The sequence below is a fragment of the Bos mutus genome, chromosome 24 (assembly GCF_027580195.1).
Source record: "Bos mutus isolate GX-2022 chromosome 24, NWIPB_WYAK_1.1, whole genome shotgun sequence".
Classification (NCBI taxonomy): domain Eukaryota; kingdom Metazoa; phylum Chordata; class Mammalia; order Artiodactyla; family Bovidae; genus Bos; species Bos mutus.
Window position 1 is genome coordinate 54,326,393 of NC_091640.1, and position 22,529 is coordinate 54,348,921.

At 40.1% G+C, this 22,529-nt stretch overlaps 1 protein-coding gene across 5 annotated transcripts in view; it reads left to right on the forward strand.

The window, feature by feature from the left end:
• Positions 1-22,529, forward strand: part of RAB27B (RAB27B, member RAS oncogene family) — a 179,792-nt gene that overhangs the window by 137,034 nt on the left and 20,229 nt on the right. Inside the window, exon 2 of one of the 5 annotated variants that reach the window (XM_070361525.1) lies at positions 21,503-21,578. The exons of 3 other annotated variants lie outside the window; for them this stretch is intronic. The gene's annotated coding sequence lies outside the window, so the exon portion shown is untranslated. Of the gene's footprint in view, positions 1-18,914; positions 19,054-21,502; positions 21,579-22,529 lie in introns of those variants that run through there. One more of the 5 variants, XM_070361527.1, reaches the window with a different exon arrangement.

Below are 22,529 nucleotides of genomic sequence, written 5' to 3' on the forward strand. Positions count from 1 at the left end.
CTGAACAACAACAATAATAATGAGGAAACTAGTTAATATATTATTAATACTTCCTTGGCGAATTGTTGCCCTAAGGCAGTAAAATTATTTCTTTTACTAGACTCTTTATGAATGTCTATTTCATCATGACTTCATGAGAATTTAAGGCTCTGTGGCTTGGGCAGATGCTGGGGTCCAGGAAAGTCTCAATTAACCTCAAAATAACTGTCCACTGATGCCACTTACTGAACAACTATGGGGAAAAAAGAAATGCGAACACACAGGATCCAGTTTGCATTGTATCACACAGGGATGATCAACCATAACCCTTATTTTAAAAATACGTGGAGGTTGAAACATAAAATGGATAAATTAAGTAAAAAGTTGCCTAATCCCCTGTAAGAAGCCGGTAATACAAGTTCTGAGAGTTTAGGGTAGCTAAAATTTGTCCTCAAGCTGACCTGCCTCCAGAGTCTAATCCCTTACTGAGCAATTAAATTTATTCTCTTTCCAAGAATCAAGTCCAGAGTAAAAACAGTGGCTCAGTAGCAAACTCCATTCTTCAGTTTACATATAATGTGAATTATTTGTACGCTATGGTGATAATGCTTTCTTGAATTTTCCTGAAATACTAGCCCTTTTTATACATTTAACACATGATCTTGCTCTTATTTGAAGTACAGATTACTTTTATCATGTATCCTCAATAGTGAATGGAGAAGGCAATGGCACCCCACTCCAGTACTCTTGCCTGCAAAAATCCCATGGACAGAGGAGCCTGGTGGGCTGCAGACCATGGGGTCGCTAAGAGTTGGACACAACTGAGCGACTTCACATTCACTTTTCACTTTCATGCATTGGAGAAGGAAATGGCAACCCACTCCAGTGTTCTTGCCTGGAGAATCCCAGGGATGGGGGAGCCTGGTGGGCTGCCGTCTATGGGGTCGCACAGAGTCGGACATGACTGAAGCAACTTAGCAGCAGCAGCAGCAATAGTGAATATCCAATATAATGCATTGCTCCATTAAGAGCTTGCATTCTAGAGGAAAGAGTGAGTGACAATAAACAGGAAGACAGATACCAGTGGAGCAGAAGGGCTAGTCAACAAATTAAAGTAGGGTGATGCCAAGAGCTTTCCTGGTGGCTCAGACAGTAAAGAATCTGCCTGCAATGCAGGAGACCTGGGTTCAGTCCCTGGATCGGGAAGATCCCCTGGAGAAGGGAATGGCCACCCAGTCCAGTACTCTTGCCTGGAGAATTCCATGGACAGAAGAGCCTGGCAGGCTACGGTCCTCGGGGTTGCAAAGAGTTGGACACGACTGAGTGACTAACATTTTCACCTTTCATGGAGAGTGAATGGGAGCCTTCTTTACATTTGGGTGCCCTCCAAGATCTCTCTGATGACGAAACATTTAACCTGAGAACTGAATGATGATAAGGAGACAGCTTGTGAAAACTGGCAGAAGAGGGAACTTCCTTGGCAGTCCAGTGGTTAAGACTCCACGCTTCTATTGCAAGGAGTGGGGGTTTGATCCCCAATCAGGGAACTAAGATCACACATGTCTCACAGTGCAATCAAAAAAAAAAAAAAGAAGAAGGCAGCAGTGGAGACCGTCAGTGCAAAAGTCCTGAGATGGAATGAAACTTGGCTCCTTCAGGAAAAGAGAGATGGTAGAGGAGGGTCAGAGGAAGGTCATACAGCACTTTGTAAGGTAAAAGAAGAAATTTGGGTTTTATGTTCGGTTTGATGGAATGGCATTGGAAAATATTAAGCAGAAGAGTGGCATGGTCTGACGTTCATGTTTAAAAGATAGGTCTGCCTGTTCTGTGGAGGATGGATGGGGGAAAGGCAAAATTGGAGACCTGAAGACAAGTTAGGAAGCTCTAATTAATTTCAGTGAGCATACAGTTTGTGCAGATTAATGTCCTTCGAGTGAAAGGGGAGGCTATTAATAGCATAGGAGGGGGAGACTGGGACTGGCTGAGCCTCCAGGATATGTGGTTGCTTGTGGCTTTTATAGTTGTTCTGGGAGGATGAGAGTAGCAGAACCTGTTAGCTCAATTCATTTAATCCTCACCAGCAAACACCCAAAGTGCCCAGCACATAGTAGGTGTCCAATACATGCTGGCTGAGTGAGTGAATTGGTAAATGAGGGAATGTGGGAGAAATTAGCGTCCTATCCTTATAAATGCTGCTGTTACAAGTACATCACGCAGTCTAATTTTGATTCTATTAATAAAACCCACACTCCTTTTTTCAATTTCTTTACGCAGTCCTTCATTGTTGCTGCTCTTTCCCTGTTTCTAAACCATCTCACACATTCCTCCATTTTCTTCCTTCATCTCTTGCTCTCTCCTGGGGTGAGTGTCCTACATACAGACTTTCTGTAAATGTGTTTGCTGCACTAGTTTTTATCAAAGGCAGGAATCAGAGAGGCCACAGAGAGCCTAAGCATCCCCAGGCAACTTTTTGATCTTCTCTTTGAAGCGTTCTGTGCCATTTTTAATGCCCGACCTTGGAAGGCCTCCACCTGGGCAATCTGTCAGGGTTCATTTAACAAGTCTGGTGGCAAGCAGTGCCCTAACATGCCACTTGCCCCTTTGACAGGGGACTCCGTCCTTGGTCCTCTTCTGTCCCTCCAGGAAAGTAGTACCACCTTTCTCCCAGGTAAAGAAAACTAGGAGTCATGTCCATAAGACCACATCCCAGTTTTTACAGGTAGAGATGTTTTTGCATGTTGTATGCCTGCATGCCTGCTAAGTCATTTCAGTTGTGTCCGACTCTGTGCGGCCCTATGGACTGTAGCCCGCCAGGCTCCTCTGTCCATGGGATTCTCCAGGCAAGAATACTGAAGTGGGTTTCCTTGCCCTCCTCCAGGGGATCTTCCTGACCTGGGGATTGGATCTGTGTCTCTTACATCTCCTGCATTGGTTGTATAAAGTTTGTCAAATTCTCAGCATAAATGACTATCTCAGTCTCCTACTTTGCATTATGGGCACAGAAAAAAAAAATCAAATTTGGTTATTTTTATCAAATTTGTATTTTTTAAAAAAGTTTGGCTGCTCTGGGTCTTCATTGTGGCACGCAGACTTCAGTAGTTGTGACACAGGGACTCGAGAGCACACACAGGCTCTGTGCTTGTGGCATGTGGGCACTTAGTTCCCCAACCAGGGATCGAACCTGTGTCCCCTGCATTAGAAGGCGGATTCTTAACCACTGGACCATCAGGGAAGTCCCAGATTTGTATTTTAGATCGTAAATATTTCTGGCTTATTTCATAGGCATTCAAAGCAGACATATCTTCCGACTAGATCAAGTTGAGTATTAATAGAAGACTGGCTTTTAGGGAGTGTATACACAGGCCTAATGACCTTCCTTCCATGCTTGGTGAAACTGCATACATATGTTCTCGTGTGTGTGTGTGCATTTGTGTATGCATGAGTGTCTGTGTGCATATATTCCAGCTTGCATGCTTATACTCATTCTCCTGTTTTATCCTACACATTTATGTTGCTTAAGAGAATGTAAGTCTATCTACCATGAGATAGTGGATCATTTGCTGACTTTTGTAATCATTCAATGATGACACATTTCCTGTACTTGGATTTATAAAACTATTTCTGTTTAAGACTCTAGGGAAATTCAACTCTTTGAGATGATGTTGAAAGATTTCAAGGTATACGCTATCATTTGCTTCATTGGGGAAAGGTAATGAGCTTGGTGTTAGTCTCGTGTTTGTCATTATGTAAATATGAAGTAGAAGATTAGCTGCTGAGTAACGTTATCAGAGAAGACAGAGCGGGCTTTTTTCTAAAATATAAACCCCCAAATAGACACTTCCCTGTGACTAGGGGCTTCCCTGGTGGCTCAAACAGTAAAGAATCTGCCTGTAGTGCAGGAGACCCCGGTTCGATCCCTGGGTCAGGAAGATCCCCTGGAGAAGAGAATGGCAACCCACTCCAGTATTCTTGCCTGGAGAAGCCCATGGACAGAGGAGCCTGGAGGCCTACATGGTGTCACACAGAGTCAGACATGACCAACACTTTCACAAATAGTCGCACACAATGGTGTATATATTCGCTTTAGCATATTCAACAGAAATGTTTAGAAAGAGCAAACATCAGACTTCTGTCTTTTGTTATTCTGTGTAGCAAAAAGTTATACTCCTGGAATTTAATATGCAAGCTTTTCACTTTCATAATTTTGCCTCTTATTGTAAGAATAAAATCAACCAAAATGGGCTTGAATTTCAGCAGGAAAACTTTTAGTTTAACTATATGGTCAAAGTTACTGGAACCGTAAGAAGCAAGAGAGTGAAAGAAATATATTTGAATTTTCCTTTTTAAAAACTTGATGGAAATGATATAGGGAGAACATTCTTTGATGTTGCAGAAATTGATTTCCAAGAATTTCTTCAAGGCACGGACTTTCTATAAACCAGACAGTATCAGATACAGCAATGTATTCTGCACGTCAGGTAGCTTATTGTGATTTTTCGCCCTAAAATGTTAACATTTATCTTTCAGTGTTTTGACTTACCATAGTGAATTATGATATTTGTCCTTTTGTCCAAAAATGTGTGTGTGTTAAGTCGCTTCAGTCATGTCTGACTGTGTGCAACCCTATGGACTGTAGCCTGCCAGGCTTCCCTGTCCATGGGATTCTTCAAGCTAGATTATTGGAGTGGGTTGCCATGCCTTCCTCCAGGGGATCTTTCCGACTCAGAGATCGAACCCACATGTCTTAAGTCTACCTGCACTGGCAGGTGAGTTTACCACTGGTACCACCCAGGAAGCCCTTTGTCCAAAATTACCAGAGAGTAAAATGTAAATCTTTAATGGAAAATACAATTATGTTTTCCCTCAGGCAGGAATGGGTACCAGGAAAGTGATTTTGCAGAGAAGAGACAAAATGGAAGCTGGTCTGTGTTCCCACAGCAAACCATGAACTTTCCTATCATTTTAGGTCAAATCTGGAAAATACAGGCAAAGATAGTTTCAGAAGAGCTGTCTTATCACAAGTGTTAGGTTATTAAAAATCCAACTCTCCATCTTCATTTCTTTGCTAAAACTGTGACTCTTACAGTGAGAACAGTTACTATGGATAGGAGCTGTCAAGAGAGTCAGTTTCCACACTGAAGTCCTTTTTCAGTTTAAGGAAAAATTGACCAAAGCATAATGCAAAATTTTGAGTAGCAACCTTTTCATAAGTGTCATTTCAGTAAACCACTCATGCTTTTGCATGCTTCTTACCTTTTCTCAGCCCCAAATTGTTAACGACCAAAATATGCTCACTGCCTCTAAAGTTGAAGAATGTGATAGAAAGCAAGAAGCATGCTGCCTTCTTAGGACCCTCTCTGTTGTCAGAACCTTAACGGGCTCTGAGTGAGATACTAAATAGGCTGCCTTCTGCTCTGTTCTGATTAGTCTATAAAAGCAGAAATGTGGGATGTAGGTACCAGGTTGTGGTACATACATACAGTGGAATATTACTCAGCCATAACAAGGAATGCAATTGTGCCATTTGCAGAAATGGGGATGGACCTAAAGATTGTCAGTACAGAGTGGAGTAAGTAAGAAAGAGAGAAACAAATATCATATAATATGGCTTATATGTAGAATATAGAAAAATGGTGCAGATGAACTTATTGGCTAAGCAGAAATCAAGTAACAGAAATGGAGAACAAACGTATGGTTATCAGGCGGGGGCTGTGGGGAGTGGGATGAGTTGAAAGATTGGGCCTGACACATGTGCACTACTGTGCACGCGTGTGTGCTCAGCCACTTCAGTCGTGTCTGACTCTTCGAGACCCTGTGGACTGTGGCCCGCCAGGCTCCTCTGTCCATGGGATTCTTCCCAACCCAGGGATCGAATCTGTGGCTCCTTCATCTTCTGCGCTGCAGGCAGATTCCTTACCCGCTGAGCCACCTAGGGAGCCCATACACTACTACATATTAATATAAAATAGATAACAGATGAGAACATGTTGTATAGTGCAGGAAACCCTACTTCGTGACCTGTGGTGACCTAAATGAAAAGAAAATCTAAAAAAGAGGGGATATATGTATTTGTGTAGCTGATTCACTTTGCTGTATAGCAGAAACTAACAAGACCTTATAAAGCAACTCTACTTCAATATAATTTTTTTAATATCTGATTTAAAACAATGAAACACACCAAGCAGCAGGAAAAGGTGCTGCTAACTGCTAAGTCGCTTCAGTCGTGTCTGACTCTGCGACCCCATAGACCGCAGCCCACCAGGCTCCTCCTTCCCTGGGATTCTCCGGGCAAGAACACTGGAGTGGGTTGCCATTTCCTTCTCCAATGCATGAAAGTGAAAAGTGAAAGGGAAGTCGCTCAGTCGTGTCCGACTCCTAGGGACCCCATGGACTGCAGCCTACCAGGCTCCTCCATCCATGGGATTTTCCAGGCAAGAGTACTGGAGTGGGGTGCCATTGCCTTCTCCAGGAAAAGGTGGGGTAGGTATAAATGTCCTTGTGCTAATGATGACTTTTCTTTTCACATCAGTAGCAGCTGGAGGTGAAAGTTGTCTAAGACAAATTATAAATGTTGGATATTGGAAAATGCTAGATGAAGTTAAGACGTGGTTGGTTGGTTGATTAGGTTACTGCCAGGAAGTAAACAATAGACTCATTAATGTTGTAATTAGTCACTGTTGACATATTGTATTTTTATCAGAGCTCCAGCAGGGATAAAGTGGCTGAATTAATCTAGTGCTTTGTTAAGAAGCAGTAAGACCTGGCTTTTGAAAATACAGCCTTGCCTTCTCCTTGGGATTTCTATACCACCTTTGTTCTGAGAAATTTGGTAACTTCATGTTAGACTATAAAGTGATCAGTGATGATTCACTGTGTGTTTTTGTTACCTTGTGCCATTGATCAAAACATTTTTTTATTGTTCTCTGTTTCTTGGCAAGTCTAGAGTAAAGGGGCATTCCTCCTGACTGAATGCATTGAGTCAGATATTTTTACCTACTTATAGCTTCAGATAAGGGTCCTAGGAATAAGGAGATAAATAATTTGCCTGAGGCCACATTGTTTTATTTGTTGGTGGTGGTTAGTTGCTAAATGGTGTCTGACTCTTTTGTGACCCCATGTGGACTGTAGCCCACCAAGTTCCTTTGTCCATGGGATTTTCCAGGTAATAATACTAGAGTGGGTTGCCATTCCTTCTCCAGGGGATATTCCTGACCCAGGGATCAAACCCGGCCTACATTGGCAGATAGATTCTTTACCACTGAGCCACTGGTAAATAGCTATCATTGAACTTGCAAACAAAGGCTGTGGACTCCATCCTGCACTACTACACTGCTTACAGTCAACACTGGATCCTTCAGATCCAACCGCATCAGCCAAGGGTCCCCAGAAAGCTGCTTCTGCTTCAACGCTTAGTCACTCAGTCATGTCCGACTCTCTGCGACCCCATGGACAGTAGCCCATCAGGCTCCTCTGTCCATGGGGATTCTCCAGGCAAGAATACCGGAGTGGATTGCAATATCCTCCTCCAGGGGCTCTTCCCAACCCAGGGATCGAACCCAGGTCTCCCTCATTGCAGGCGGATTCTTTACCATCTGAGTCACCAGGGAAGGCCAAAGCCAAGCTTCCTGCAGCCAGTGCCCGAGGGTGCATGTGCTGCCTCCAAGAGCAGTGAATGTCCTCATCCCAGTCCTTCTATCTCTCCTTGCCCCATCAAACTCCAGCTCTCATCCCACCCCTTCTAGGAAGCCCTCCCAATTATGTTTGCTTCCACTTGCATATCCCTCTTCCGGAGTTTTTCTCTCTCCTCTCAACACCTGTCAGAGTTAGAGCCCTAGATTTTCTGATGTAGACCTCATTTCATTTAAGTTATCAGAGAAAGGGACTGGATATTTGTCAATTTTTCTCCCCAACCACATTAAGAACCACATGGAATGGCCGTTTTAAAATTTTCTGTTCGGCCTCAGATCATATCTATTGCAGAAATAAAATTCCAATGTAGACACTTCAGTTAACATAAGCATCTACATAATGTGGAAAGCGCCCTTGTGAGACAAATGAGCACTTCCTGTGGACCACAGGCTTCCCAGGTGGCTCAGTGGGTAAAGAATCTTTCTGCAATGTAGCAGATGCAGGAGACACAGGTTCAATCCCTGGGTCGGGAAGATCCCCTGTGGGAGGTCATGGCAACCCACTCCAGTATTCTTGCCTGGAGAATCCCACTGACAGAGGAGCCTAGCGGGCTACAGTCCATAGTGTCATAGAGAGTAGGACATGACTGAAGCATCTGAGCATGCACGTGGGCCTCTTCATTCTTTGTAGATATACTCTCTCTTTTTCCACATTTGTCATGGTAATAAAACCCATCTTGTTAAATACTGGCTAAAATAATGACCAAGCAACATTTTTTCCCATAACGAAGCATTGTACTTTTTAATCTTTCTTATTCTTGGAATTGTATGGCTCTGGAGTTGTCTAGAATTGTGTTTAAGGGAAAAATTGTAATAATATGGCCCTCGTTTTATTTCCATAGATATCTGCCTGTGAACTCCTAGATGCTATCTAATTTGGCTTCCTCACATGTCTGAGAGGAAGCCTTTGTGGGCAGATATTTTGATTAGTGTGTCCTTTCTCAGATAATGAAGCAAAGCAGTAGCGATTTGTCATGACATTCTCAAAGCAGCAACCAGCTGGAAAATGAACCTAATTTGTAAGACTATTAGGCCAAAGTCTGGAAACTTTGTGTGTGTGTGTGTTAGTTGCTCAGTCGTGTCCAACTCTCTGCAACCCCACAGACCGTAGCCCACCAGGCCCCTCCGTCCATGGGACTCTCCAGGAAAGAACACTGGAGTGGGTTGCCATTTCCCTCTCCAAAAGGAACTATAGAAAGAAAGAAAGTGAAGTCGCTCGGTTGTGTCCGACTCTGTGACCCCATGGACTGTAGTGTACCAGGCTCCTCCATCCATGGAATTTTCCAGGCAAGAGTACTGGAGTCGGTTGCCATTTCCTTCTCCACTGGAAAGTTAGTAAAACATCTTATTCAACAAACATCTCTTTAGTTGGAAATCATGTCTTTTTTTAATATGAAGACATGGTTTAAGAGTAGAAACTTTAGTTTACATGTATATACTTAATGTACTTTCATGCATCACATAACTCTACAGAGAAAAGAGATATATTGACCTCAGACATAGAGGATGACATGTCCTTGTCATGATAAGGGTAAGAATCAGTTCTGTGACAGGTGCTGGCTGGCCCATTGAAGCAGAGACCTATAGTAGGAAAGGACCATCTTTCTACCCAGTCACTGTCTTAGGAAAAGAGATGTCTTTATGAAGGCGGTCCACTCTTCTGTTTACTACAGGATGAGGCTGAGATTACTTCCAGATTAGGAGTCATTCACTGGCTGTGGGGAGTCCCTGGGCTAGGAAGTAAAGCAGTGGGTCTCAAAGGAGGCTGCATATTGGAACCATTTGAGGAGTATCAAAAAATACTAACACTTTTGTCTCACCATCAGGATTCAGATTTATGTGGTTTGGGCTCTGGCCCAGGCAAAAGGGAATTTTAAAAGCAGCCAAGTTTGAGAACCACTAAGTTGGAAAAACCTATTTTCCGATCTTGCTGATAGATCTCAGGGAAAGCATTGGCCTCTTTGGGTTTGCTTCCTAATCTGATTTATTGCATCACAAGATTTTCCTGCCTGGAAGAGATGTAATATGTCAAAGATTCTTTCCATGTAAGGCTTTGCAGAATTTCAGGGACTTATTTTTCTTTTTATTGCTTCCTGGCTGAAGTCCTGTCTAAAAGCATCTGCTGCTGCTGCTAAGTCACTTCAGTCGTGTCCGACTCTGTGTGTAGGAGAGCATTAAAAAAAAAAAAAAAGTATGACTTCTTTAAAGAAGTAAGTCATGTAGTCCATTTATGGAGAGAAATAGGAAAGGTTTTTAGGTCAAATATTAAATCTTGCAAAAAAGTCTTGAAGCTTAATTTATTTGATCCAAATATTTATGCAACATCTCAGTGATGTAGTGTTTAGAGTGAATAAAGTAACGATTTGGGGCTGAAAATTTTCAGGGAAGCAAAATTTAGAATATGTAAGGGAATAAAAGTACACTCAGCTCAGAAACCATATTAAGGGCATTGTGACAATGGGTGTCAGCCAGAGAAGGAATCTACCAGCTGCGTGCTAAGCTTTGCTGATGACAATCACCAAGAGGAAATTGCTGTCAACTGTAACAGGATCAGATTAGATAAACTGACTGCTTTCCTGACCATTAGGTTTTTCTATACTAGAGTGGGTTGCTGAAAAGGATCGTAGGGTCTCAGGAATGTAATTCCTGGAGTATATTCTACAGGCCCCTTTCCCTAGGCTTTAGGAGGATGTTACTGTCTGAATACACGGGACATTTGCTAGGAAGTGGCTTCATTGTAAACAAATATCAATTATTACCTAGATGGTGGTACTGGAACTAGGCCCAACCAATAGTTTTTAATATAAAACATAGTCATCTTACAGTTGGCTTTTTAAAATAATAGTTTTATTGAGATATAATTCACATACCTGAAAGTCTCCCCTTTTGAAGTAATTCAATGGATTTTTATATATTCAGGAAGCGGTGTCACCACTAATATCTAAATCCAGAATTTTCATCATTTGTCCCCCAAATCCTTATACCCATCAGCAGTAATTTCCCCATTCTTCTTCTCTGCACCCCCTGGCACATGCAGATTTGCGTTCTGTCTCTATGACACTTCATACAAACAGAACTATAAAATAGGTAGCATTTTGTTCCTGGCTCCTTTCACTTAGAATAATGTTTTCGAGTCCTTCTGTGTTGTCACATGCCTTTGTACTTCTTCTCTTTCTGTGGCTGAGTAATAACCCATTGTGTGGAGAGGCCACGTTTTGTATATGCGTTCATCCTTAGGTGGACATTTGGGTTATTTTCAGTTTTTTTGTGTGGCCGTACGTTTTCATTTCTTTGAATACAGACCTAGGGGTGGACTGGTGGGTCTTAGGGTCACTGTATGGAGAAGGCAATGGCACCCTACTCCAGTGCTCTTGCCTGGGAGATCCCATGGACGGAGGGGCCTGATGGGCTACAGTCCGTGGGGTCTCGAAGAGTCGGACACGACTGAGTGACTTCACTTTCACTTTTCACTTTCATGCATTGGAGAAGGAAATGGCAACCCACTCCAGTGTTCTTGCCTGGAGAATCCCAGGGATGGGGGAGCCTGGTGGGCTGCTGTCTGTGGGGTTGCACAGAGTCTGACACGACTGAAGTGACTTAGCAGCAGCAGCAGCAGGATCACTGTATGGTTAACTGTTTGAGAAAGTGCCAGACTGCTTTCCAGTGTGGCTGTGCCGTCTCGCATGCCCACCAGTGACATGGGAGCGCCCCGTTTCTCCACCTCTCTGCCAGCACTTGATGCCGTCTGTTTTTATGATAGCCATCCTAGTGGGTGGGAAGTGGCATTTGATTGTGGTTTTGACTTGTGCTTTTCTGGTAACTGACGCTGGTGTTATTCGGTCGGTCACGTCTGACTCATTGTGACCCATGGACTGTAGCCCACTAGGGTCCTCTGTGCATGAAATTCTCCAGGCAAGAATACTGGGGTGAGTTGCCATTCCCTTCTCCAGGGAAACAAATGCTATCTTAGTATCTTTTCATGTACTCATTGGCCATGTGAAAATAATATTTGGAGAAATATCTCTATTCAAATCCTTTGTCCATTTTTAAATTGGGTTGTCTTTTTATTATAGTTTGGATTAAAATTCCTCATCAGAAATATGATTTGCAACTATTCTTGCCCAGTCTGGGAGTTGTATTTTAATTTGTCTCATGGTGTCTCTTGAAGAAAAAAGTTTGCAATTGTGCTAACATTCATCTATCTATTTTTTGTTACTGGTACTTTTGGTGTTATATCCAAGAAAGCACTGTCCAATTTAAGGTTGTGAATAAGTACTCCTATGTTTTCTTTTAAGCATTTCACAATTTTAGGTCTTGCATATAGGTCTATGATCCATTTTCTGTTAATTTTTGGGTATGGTATAAGGCAGCAGTCCAAATTCATTATTTTGAATGTGGTTGACTAGTTGCCATGCCACCATTTGTTGAAATAAAACTATTCTTTCCCCATTGAATTGTCTTGGCCTTCTTACCACAAATGACCATAAATGTAAAAGTTTATTTCCAGACTCTCAATTCTATTCCATTGATCTGTATGGCTACTTTGAGGCCAGTGCCACATTATATTATCTACTATAATTTTGTAGTAAGTTTTGAAATGGGGAAGTATGAATCTTCCAACGTTTTCTCCTTTGGTTTAGATTATTTTGGCTGTTCTATGACTGAATTATCACAAGTAGTCCTTTTTTTATTTGATATTTTTGTTATTTTTGCTGCAGTTGTCCTGTGTGTGGCATTTTTTTATTCATAGTTGCAAATCGCTCTTTGGTAAAAATTATCATATTTATATGAAACTTCTGTTAATTGGTAAAATCCACTAGAATTGCCCAAGTGTCCTTCTTATCTATCTGCAGAAGCAATCGTAAAATCCTACATTGTAACATTGTAGACACTATCTGTGAAGTTTCTCATTACTATTCTGAATTCCATGAAGTCTTAAACTCAAGACTAATATATACAGAAACTCTTATTCCAAGCCATAAAAGGATTATTCTCCCATTGGCTTATTATATTGAAAACTGGGCTAGAAGCCAACTTCTTCCTTTAAATCATCAATGTTGAGGTGAAGGCTAATGTGTACATTAGCTCATCTGTGTACATTAGCTCATGTGTGTAAATTTTTGGAGGGAAATGGCCATAACCATAAGGCTTAAAACTAACTTGCAGTAGATCTAGAAATACTGCCATGGAATAAACAACAAACACTTCAGCTACTGGATAGTTCACTGAGAGACCCTCTCAGCTGCTTATCAGGATATCCAAGCAATCCTTAATGTGGGAATTACGTGGCTGTTTTTCAAAATTAGAATTTATGAATTTGTAGTAAGTTATATAGTGCTTCCCTGGAGGCTTAGATGCTAAAGAATCTGCCTGCAATGCAGGAGACCTGGGTTCGATCCCTGGGTTGGGAAGATCCCCTGGAGGAGGGCATTGCAACCCACTCTAGTGTTCTTGCCTCCAGAATCCCCATGGACAGAGGAGCCTGGCAGGCTACAGTCCATGGGGTCACAAAGATTCAGACACAACTGAGTGACTAAGCACAGCATATATAGGAGATCCAAGATGAAATAGGTTTACTTTTCATGATACTATCTTAACTATAAGTGTGTCAATTATTCAATTTCCAAAACCTCAAAAAAAGGCATATATACCTGAAGTGAGATTCTCAACATTCAAGCATTTGAATTGTTGTTGTCGTTCAGTCGCTCAGTCATGTCCAACTCTTTGTGACCCCATGGACTGCAGCACGCCAGGCCTCTCTGTCCATCACTATCTCCAGAGCTTGCTCAAACTCATGTGCATTGAGTCGGTGATGCCATCCAACCATTTCATCCTCTGTCACTCCCTTCTCCTCCCGCCCTCAATTTTTCTCAGCATCAGGGTCTTTCCCAGTGAGTCAACTCTTTGCCTCAGGTGGCCAGAGTATTGGAGTTTCAGCTTCAGCATCAGTCCTTCCAATGAATATTCAGGACTGATTTCCTTTGGGATTGACTGGTTTGATCTCCGTGCAGTCCAAGGGACTCTCAAGATTCTTCTCTAGCATGACAGCATTTGAATGTTTTCATTCAAAAAAGTAGAATCACTGTAAGGGATACAGAACATGAGCTTTATTAATCAGATTGGATTTTACACAGCTGTGGGAGTTGGTTAGGCAGTCTGTGTAAGCCTATTGCCTTTCTATGTTGTGTTGTACCTGAAGTCATCAGAACCAGGGTCAGGAAAGAAAGATGGACATGAAGTCAGAGCAAGATCAAACGGGGAAATCCACAAGGAATCCAGAAGGAAGCCTGGAACGTGCTTGTGTCTTCGCCACCTCTAAACTCAGGGATGCAGATGACTTGCTGAAGGGGCTATGCCTTCTCTGTGAAGCTGCACACACACTCAGTCTAGGATTTCAAGAAGCTAAATAAGGAGATCGTATGAGAGCTAGAGAAACTGTAGCCCAGTTATTTCCTGTGCCAACAAGGTGAGGTGACAAGTCAGTGACAACATCCGTGAGCTTCAAGGCCTGTGCCCTCAGAATGACCCTGCACACACTTTGGGACTGCAAACATTTAGGTTTCCAAGAAGGCTGTGAAGTTCTCTTTTTTAAGGGGGATTTCAGTTTATCAGCATTAAAAAATATAAGTACGAGCTTTTAGAGGTTTCTCTGAATCTGAAACAGCAGATTTGTAAAGTACTATTTTATTCCTGTTGACCATTTAAAGCCAAAAGCCTGAATTGCTTTAACTACCCCAAGATTTGAGTCATGTTTTCTAAACAGTGTTTTTAACCACATACCAGTAAGGGGTTTGCTTTCTACTCAGTGTACATGTGAGCCCCAGGAATAATGCTAGGCCATTGTTCTCATGTCCTTTTCAGAAATATTCCATTTAGAACATATGTCAATATGATGCTACAACTGGGGACAAAATAGCTTTGTGTTTGGCAGGCTCCAGCTGATCTGTAATGATCCAATGTTAGGGAAACACACAAAAAGCATTGATCTAAATGGATCAATATTAGTAAACAGAATGATTTAAAAGCTCTTTCAATTCAGGTAAAAATGTCTTAGACCAAGAAGCAGCTGTATCCTGACCTTGATTGTGAGAATTATTGGCAAGCTGTGGGGTTTTAAGAATACTCACTGAGCAAATTTGGGCTTTAGCAGTTTCAAGTCCAGAATTTCAAGGTCTACTGGATCTTGACCCCAGAGTTCTCTGTCCCTTCTGGGCACAGAGAAACGAGAATAAAATTGGAGAAGTGTAGTAACTCATGAACAAGGAAAGTGTGGATATGATTTGAGTTGAAAAGAAAGAGTAGGGTTAGAGTTGGGCATTCTAAGAGAAATTTAATGACAGTAGAAAAGAAGATTACTGCACAATGGGCTATAATATGAAAATTAAAATAAACTCGAGGTAATAAGACTGGTACTTTCTTTCATTGATTTTCTAAAGCCTTACACAAATAAGTACAAGTATACAGAATTAGAAATGTCAGGTGGAAAAATGACTATCAAAACAGAATATTTTAAAAATCATTATGAGAGTAGTTTGTACAACTCCATAAAGTACATTTGAAATTTTGGATGAAATGATTAATGTTCTACAAAATTACAACTTTGCAAAACTGATCCTACTGGAGAAGGATTAAATGGACCAATTACCAGAGAAGAAATAGAGACTAATTTAATCCTCTCCCTCCAAACAAAACACACAAATCACCCAGACAAGATGGTTTCACATGAAAATTCTTTCAAACATTTAAAGATCAAATAACCTCCATAATACTTAAACTACTCTAGTGTACAGAAAAAGAAGGAAAACTTTCATATCCTCTCAATGAAATGATTACAATGTAAAGCTCAAAAGCAAAGATTATTACAAAAACAGGATAAATCTTACTTATTAAAACTGATAAACAGTTAAAATGTAAGTGACATAACCCAACAGCACATTAAAAGCCGATATTACACTCTGAACAAGTGAAATTTATTTCAGAAAGGTAAAGTATTGCTCTGTAGGGAAATCTATCAATAAAATTAAGCTAAGGAGAAAAACCGGAAGATCATCTCAATAGAAAAAGAAAGAATAATTGACAAATTCAATATCCACTCATGTTAAAAACAGCCAGCATATTCCTTAATGGGAAAACACAAGAGAATTTCTAACTAAAATCAGAAACAAGGATGTCTACTATCTCTACTATTCTTTACCTTTATAGTAGAGGCATCAGCCAATGAAAAAAGATAAGAAAAAACAAATAGAAGCATAAAAATTTGAAAGGAAGGTATATCTGTTAATCAATGATATAATTGTACATCTAGAAAATTCAAAATAATGAGTTGAAAAAACACTAAAATAGTAAGGAATTTTGGCAAAGCATTGGGTAATAAAATCAATATGAAGAAGTCAACAATCTTCATAAAAACAGGAAAACAATAATAGGCAAAAGTTAACAGATGAATCCCTTACAAAAGCAAATGAAAAAATAAAATACTTCATTGTGAACTTAACAAAAATATCCAAAATTTGTATTAGAAAAACCATAAAGTCATCCTGAAAGTCACAATAGATGACTTGACCACATGGAAGACATATGTTTGGGGATAAGAAAATTTAATATTGTAAAGATGTTAAGAAAAGAGGAACAATAAGAAAGGGATAACTTTTTCAGATATTAAACATTTTATGAATAATCACATTTAAACTGGTGCTGCATGAAGAGACAGTCAGACGATGGGAACAGAGAAGAATAATCTAGGAATACACTCAACTGTGTATGAAATTTTATTTTGTGACAAAAGTAGTTCCTTAAATCAGTGATGAGAAGATGAATTTGTACATAAGTTGTATTTGGATAACAATAAAAATATGTTTGAATCAACTTTTCATAACATATTTTGGGTAAATTCCAGGTGAGTTAGATATTTAAACATAAAATTAAAACCATGTAAGTAGCCAAAGAACACACAAGTGAATTCCTGCCATTCAGAATTTGATTTCTCCTCCCCCAAACATCAACAGCAAAAATAAAAATCTTTTGGGTAGCATAAATATCACAAGCAAAGTAAAGAGACAAATGAGGGAAAGTATTTGCAACTTAAATAGCAAAGTGTTAATATCCCAAAGACATGAAGAACTTCTAAAAATAGGAGGAAAAAAAACCATTTTAAAAATTGAACAAGACATGTGAACCTTCCATTCACAAAAAAAAAGGAATACAAATAACCTTTAACCATATGAAAAGAAACTTGACTTTGATCATTGTAAAAGAAACACAGGCTAGAACAGTATAGGATATGGCTTCTGACTATCAAATATGCAGAAAGCCAAATGTCTGACAGTCTTCTCTATAGGTAAGCACGATGTCAGTGTTTAGTTGACATTCAGATTTATATTGAATTATTCATGAAAAAAATTGTTATGATGCTCTGGAATTTGCTTCAAAGTAATCTGGTAAAGGGAGAGTTTTGGAAACAGGAAACAAAATTGGCCATGTACCGGTAATTTAGAAGCTGGGCACTCAGTATATGGGGGTACACTACTATTCTCTCAAACTTTGTATATGTTTGGAAGTTCTCATTAAAAAAAGTAAAAGGGAAATCCATACAGTTTCAAAAGATACCACAAAATTAAACTAAAGGGAAAAATGTTACCTTACAGAAAAAAGAATTTTAGAGAAATAAAAGTATTCATTGGTTCAGAAGTGTGGTTAGTTTGTGAGAACAATGATATATCAATGGAGGAAAAAAAACAATTTAAGGCTGACCTGGGTTAGAATTTTTACCCTTTATTTTCAGTGTGCATGAGCTCAATGAATTCTTGGTTTATCTCTTGTTATATTATATCCCTTGACCATAGAATGAAACAAAATGAACGCACTTTTTAAAAATAGATTTGATTGCTCCAGGAGACACATTGACCCCTGTCAACTTAAGTAAAAGTTGTTCAGTTAAGTTGATGTTAATTTATGTTTGCAATTTGGTTTGAATCTTCCATACAGGCTCACATCCATTAATTCTAAATAGCCCTTAGGAAATATGGAAGTAAAAATTATCTTTAGTAAACCTTGCTAAAAGAACAAAATGTTATAGAATGCACTATAGAGAATGTTTATTTGTTTTTAATTTACACCCCCTCTCCTTCAGCTTTCTTCCTTCCAGAACATGCCTTCTGTTGTACTGATGCAAGGCTGAAGGTCCCTAGAGTACTCCAGCCATCCATAATTTAACTCTACCATCCTGGACATGCATGTGGTTATAGGAAGCTGTATTTCAAGGTCAGTTAATGAGAACCACCTTCAGGCTATCATTCAGATAATGAAGAGCTTGCTCGGAGAGTCCCAGACCTCAAATGCTCTTACTGCAGGCCAACACAAACCCATCAAATAAACATAAATGAGAAAATATTCAACAGCTGTCCGTTTTATGCTTGCTAGTTTTATTTTATTGAAACCATCTACACTGAATGCAAAGCAATATCAGTGATATTTTATTTGTCTACCATTTTAAGCTTTCCGAAGTACCTTAAGATATTAAGTTGTTTTTTATGGTTTAATTAGTTCAGATCACAAGGTCGTAGCTTGTCGGGATGTTCTTAAAGTTGTTATTTATGGAACCAGCTAAGTTTGCATGGGTCAGCCTGTTTGTGTAGTAGTCATCAACACGTATCTGTAGTGTTGGTTAAGCTCCTTGCTAGAGAAGTCAGAGTCTTACCGCAGAACCATGCAAAACAGAATGTGCCACCGGGTGTTAGGTGGACAAATGGACGCTCTCATGGAGGAGCCCATGCTCTGAGCTCTGAACTCTTCAACTGACAAGTTTATATATTCTCTGCCAACGCAAATCTTACTTTCAAAAATTATAGTTCCTTTGTACTTTCCCTCTTCCCAGGTTATTTGAAACTGTTCCTCTAAAGATATTCTGTTCTGAGGAAGTTTTTATACTCTCGTGCAACTTAAAATAGAAAAATAAGCTCAGGAAGCCAGACATGGAAACTAACAAGGTCATTATTTCATCTAAATATTCACTTTATAGGTGAGGAAGGAAGGAGAATCCATGTTCTGAACTTGGAGAGACACCACTTCCACCAACTATTCAAAGATAAATATTGTTAATCATCACACTGGTGTGGCTGTGAGAAGCTTAAATAGACTTACACACTAACACGTATGTACTGGCCCTCTCCCAGGTGGCATGAGTGGTAAAGAGCGCACCTGCCGATGCAGGAGACATAAAGGGACCCAGGTTTGATCCCTGGGTCGGGAAGATCCCCTGGAGAAGGAAATGGCAACCCATTCCAGTATTCTTGTTTGCGAAATTCCATGGACAGAGGAGCCTGGGAGGCTACAGTCCATGGGGCCATGAAGAGTCAGACAGGACTGAAGTGACTTAGCGTGCACACACGTATGTATTGAGCTCCTCCTATATACCAACCACTGTACTGGACTCTGTGGTTCTAGCAGTGGTCAAGGAAAGTGAATTCCTGAGCTAATGGAATTTATGTCGAACAAGAATGAAACATAAGAGGGTCAAAAGAGAGAGAGAGAGAGAACGGGCAACCTCATTTGAGATAGTCCGACCATGAAAATCATGTTTCCAGAGAAAGCTCCTCTCCCCTATAAAATGAAAATATTTCTACTTTCTACCTTTGTAACTCACTTTCCATTTCAAATCATGAACAGCAGTCTCGGGGTTTCCTCTATTAGAAACCGTCACCCCATAAATTATGCAACTTCCCTACACATGATTTCTCATCTGTAAATTAAAGGCTGTGCACGTGTGCTCAGTCACTTCAGTCGTGTCCAGCTCTGCAATCCCTTGGACTGTAGCCCACCAGGCTCCTCTGTCCATGGGATTCTCCAGGCAAGAATACTGGAGTGGGTTGCCATACCCTTCTCCAGGGGATCTTCCCAACCCAGGGATTGAACCTTCGTCTCCTATGTCTCCTGCATTGCACTTTACCACTGAGCCACTGGGGAAGCCCAAACTAAAGGCTAGACCACATAATTACTTAGATTTCCTTCTACCTTTAAGATGCTTCATTAAACAGAGCCTCATGGGTGTTTTGAACTCTTCCCTACTCCTCCCAGCCTCTCACTGTCCCACAAAAGGCTCTGAGGAAGACGCTGCTGTTTCTGTGTCTAAAAGGCCTGTGGCTCTTGTGGTGTAGTCTGTGACACAGAGATAATGTAGGGAGGAGTCAGACCCATTTCCTGAGGCATGACAATCTTCTGGCTTTTTCTTCCCTTTTAGATTCATAGAACTACAAATACTGTCAGTCATCGCACAGGAATAAACAATACTGCTAAACTTGTCAGCTTTTTGATCCTTCCCAGATCTTTTTATTTTTTTAGCCCAGTTCTTGGAAAAAGAAGGCTTATCAAGGCTTTTATTTTTCTTTGGAGTGTTATATTTGCTGCGCCAAGGATAGATTATTGAAATAAAATCATATATTTTAGGACTCAGAAAATCACATAATTGTAAAAGAGGAACCAAACTAAATACAAAAGAACTAAAAAAAAAAATACAAACTAAATCCAAAACAATTATATGTATATATGTATGAAATGAGGTCTTCCCTGGTGGTTCAGATGGTAAAGAATCTGCCTGCAATGCGGCAGAGCTGGTTTCGATCCCTGGCTTGGAAAGATCCCCTGGAGAAGGGAACGGCTACCCACTACAGTAAAAAATGAGTCATAAAATTTATTTTTAAAAGAAACGTGGAGGCAAGCTATCTTATACCCAGCTCACTATGTCAGTTTCTTTAATAGTCTATTGAAGACACTGAATAAATTTTTTCCACGGTGCCAGGTTTTGTGTTCATTTCAGGTGGAATTTATGCTCAGTGCCACAAAATCTCCACCTTCTTTCGCTTAAAGAAAAGATGCTGTGTGGGCTGCAGTAGAACTGATCCACGTTAGCTAGGGGCGTTGACTCTGAATCAGCATGCGATTGGGAGGCAACCCCAGGCAGTCTATGCACTGCATGTGGCGTCAGGGCAGAAATGCAGGGTAGGTCAGGTAGTTGGCAAGGAGCGACAGTCCCATTCTGTAAGTGGTGATTAACATGGTCCTGAATCTCCTCTCGTACCTCATTCCTCCCTATGCTGCAAGGTTAAATGCAAGTTCATCTTCCTCCACAAAAGCTTCTCTGACTTTTGCAGTCCATGAAAACTATCATTTTGTTGGAACTAAAAAGCACAACTATTTGCCTCATTTATCAACTAATCATGTTCCACCATGTACAGTTATATTGTATTATCTTGCATCTTTGTTCAACTTCTAAGTGTGTGCATGCCATGTCAAAAGTTAGACTACAGAATAATTTGTAATTAATTTTTGTAATTTTATATGGTATAGTTTGTGTCACAGAGATAATGTAGGGAGGGAGTCAGACCCATTTCCTGAGGCATGACAATCTTCTGGCTTTTTCTTCCCTTTTAGATTCATAGAACTACAAATACTATCAGTCATCATGCAGGAATAAACAATACTGCTAAACTTGTCAGCTTTTCCATCCTTCCCAGATCTTTGTTTTTAGCCCAGTTCTTGGAAAAAGAAGGCTTATCAAGGCTTCTATTTTTCTTTGCAGTATTATATTTGCTGTGCCAAGGATAGATTATTGAAATAAAATCACGTATTTTAGAACTCAGAAAATCACATAATTGTAAAAGAATTTTATAATTTTCGTCTTTGGACCTGATACTATATATTGAAAATATTTAACTAGATTTGCTCAAGGTTTAACCTTTTGTGACACTGTCACCAATAATATTGCAAAAAACACAGTAGACTTTAAGCAAAATTTTAAAATGTGCTGATGTATCTTCTTGACTCTGTTTTCATTTTTCCAGGAAACCACAGTATCCTCCAACTTTATCTTGTATTTAGGTAACCAGTAGCTTCAATTTCTTCCCTCTGATTATCAAGGTTTGTGTCTGGGGAAAAATTTTGCTTTAATTACTTAACTATCTAAGAATATTTTAATTTAATGTTTTTTTCCCAAGAGAATGAACAGTTTTATCTGATTCTACCAGCCAGGCAGACTTCATCACCCTTGGAGGAGCTTCGCATGAGCAAGTTTGGAGGGGAAAGAGAGAATAGGACAGAGTGGTGGTGGTGGTGATAACCTAAATGGGGGGGACTATACAACTTTGGCATCAATCTCCTCTAGCAACACATTTGGCTTAAAGACTAGGAGCAGCAATATCTTCAACCAAAAAGTCCTGATAAGACATTGAGTACCATCCAAACGCAGAACTAGTCACTGCTACACAGTCCATCAGGGCAGACATTTTCTAAGAAGAATTTCACATCAATAGTGGAGACACCCGCATCAAGGAAGGCTGGTTGTGGATGGTTGCTAGGCACAACTTCCTGAGCAGTGGTTATACTTTCTATAGATATTACAAAAGGCAAAGAGTGCATTCGTCGTCAGCAAGCATCCACCCTGAGAGTCTCACTCAGTCAAGAAAGGATGATGTTATAAGAGGAAAGCTTTAATGCAGAAATATAAATTGGCAGCTCTCAAAATACCTGTGCTCAAAAACCATTCACTAATTAAAGAATAGCTATCCATCACCCATAATACGTTTATTAGGATTTAGCATCAGTAGGGTTCAAATTTTAGAAAATTCTGGTGTAAAAACATTGTAAATCTTCCAAACAATGTAAGAATTCTGGCTGGCTAACTACATGATTATTTTTTTTCATCGTTATTTATCCAAAGGCTTGAAACCTTTTAGTTTTACCATGTGCTAAAATGACAATATAAAATTTTCAAAGTTTTGTTTAAATTGCATCATTTTCTTGCATGTAGAAAAATGATTAGAAGTATGTAGCAATTTTTATGGAATAGCCTGTTGTTGACATTTGATTTGG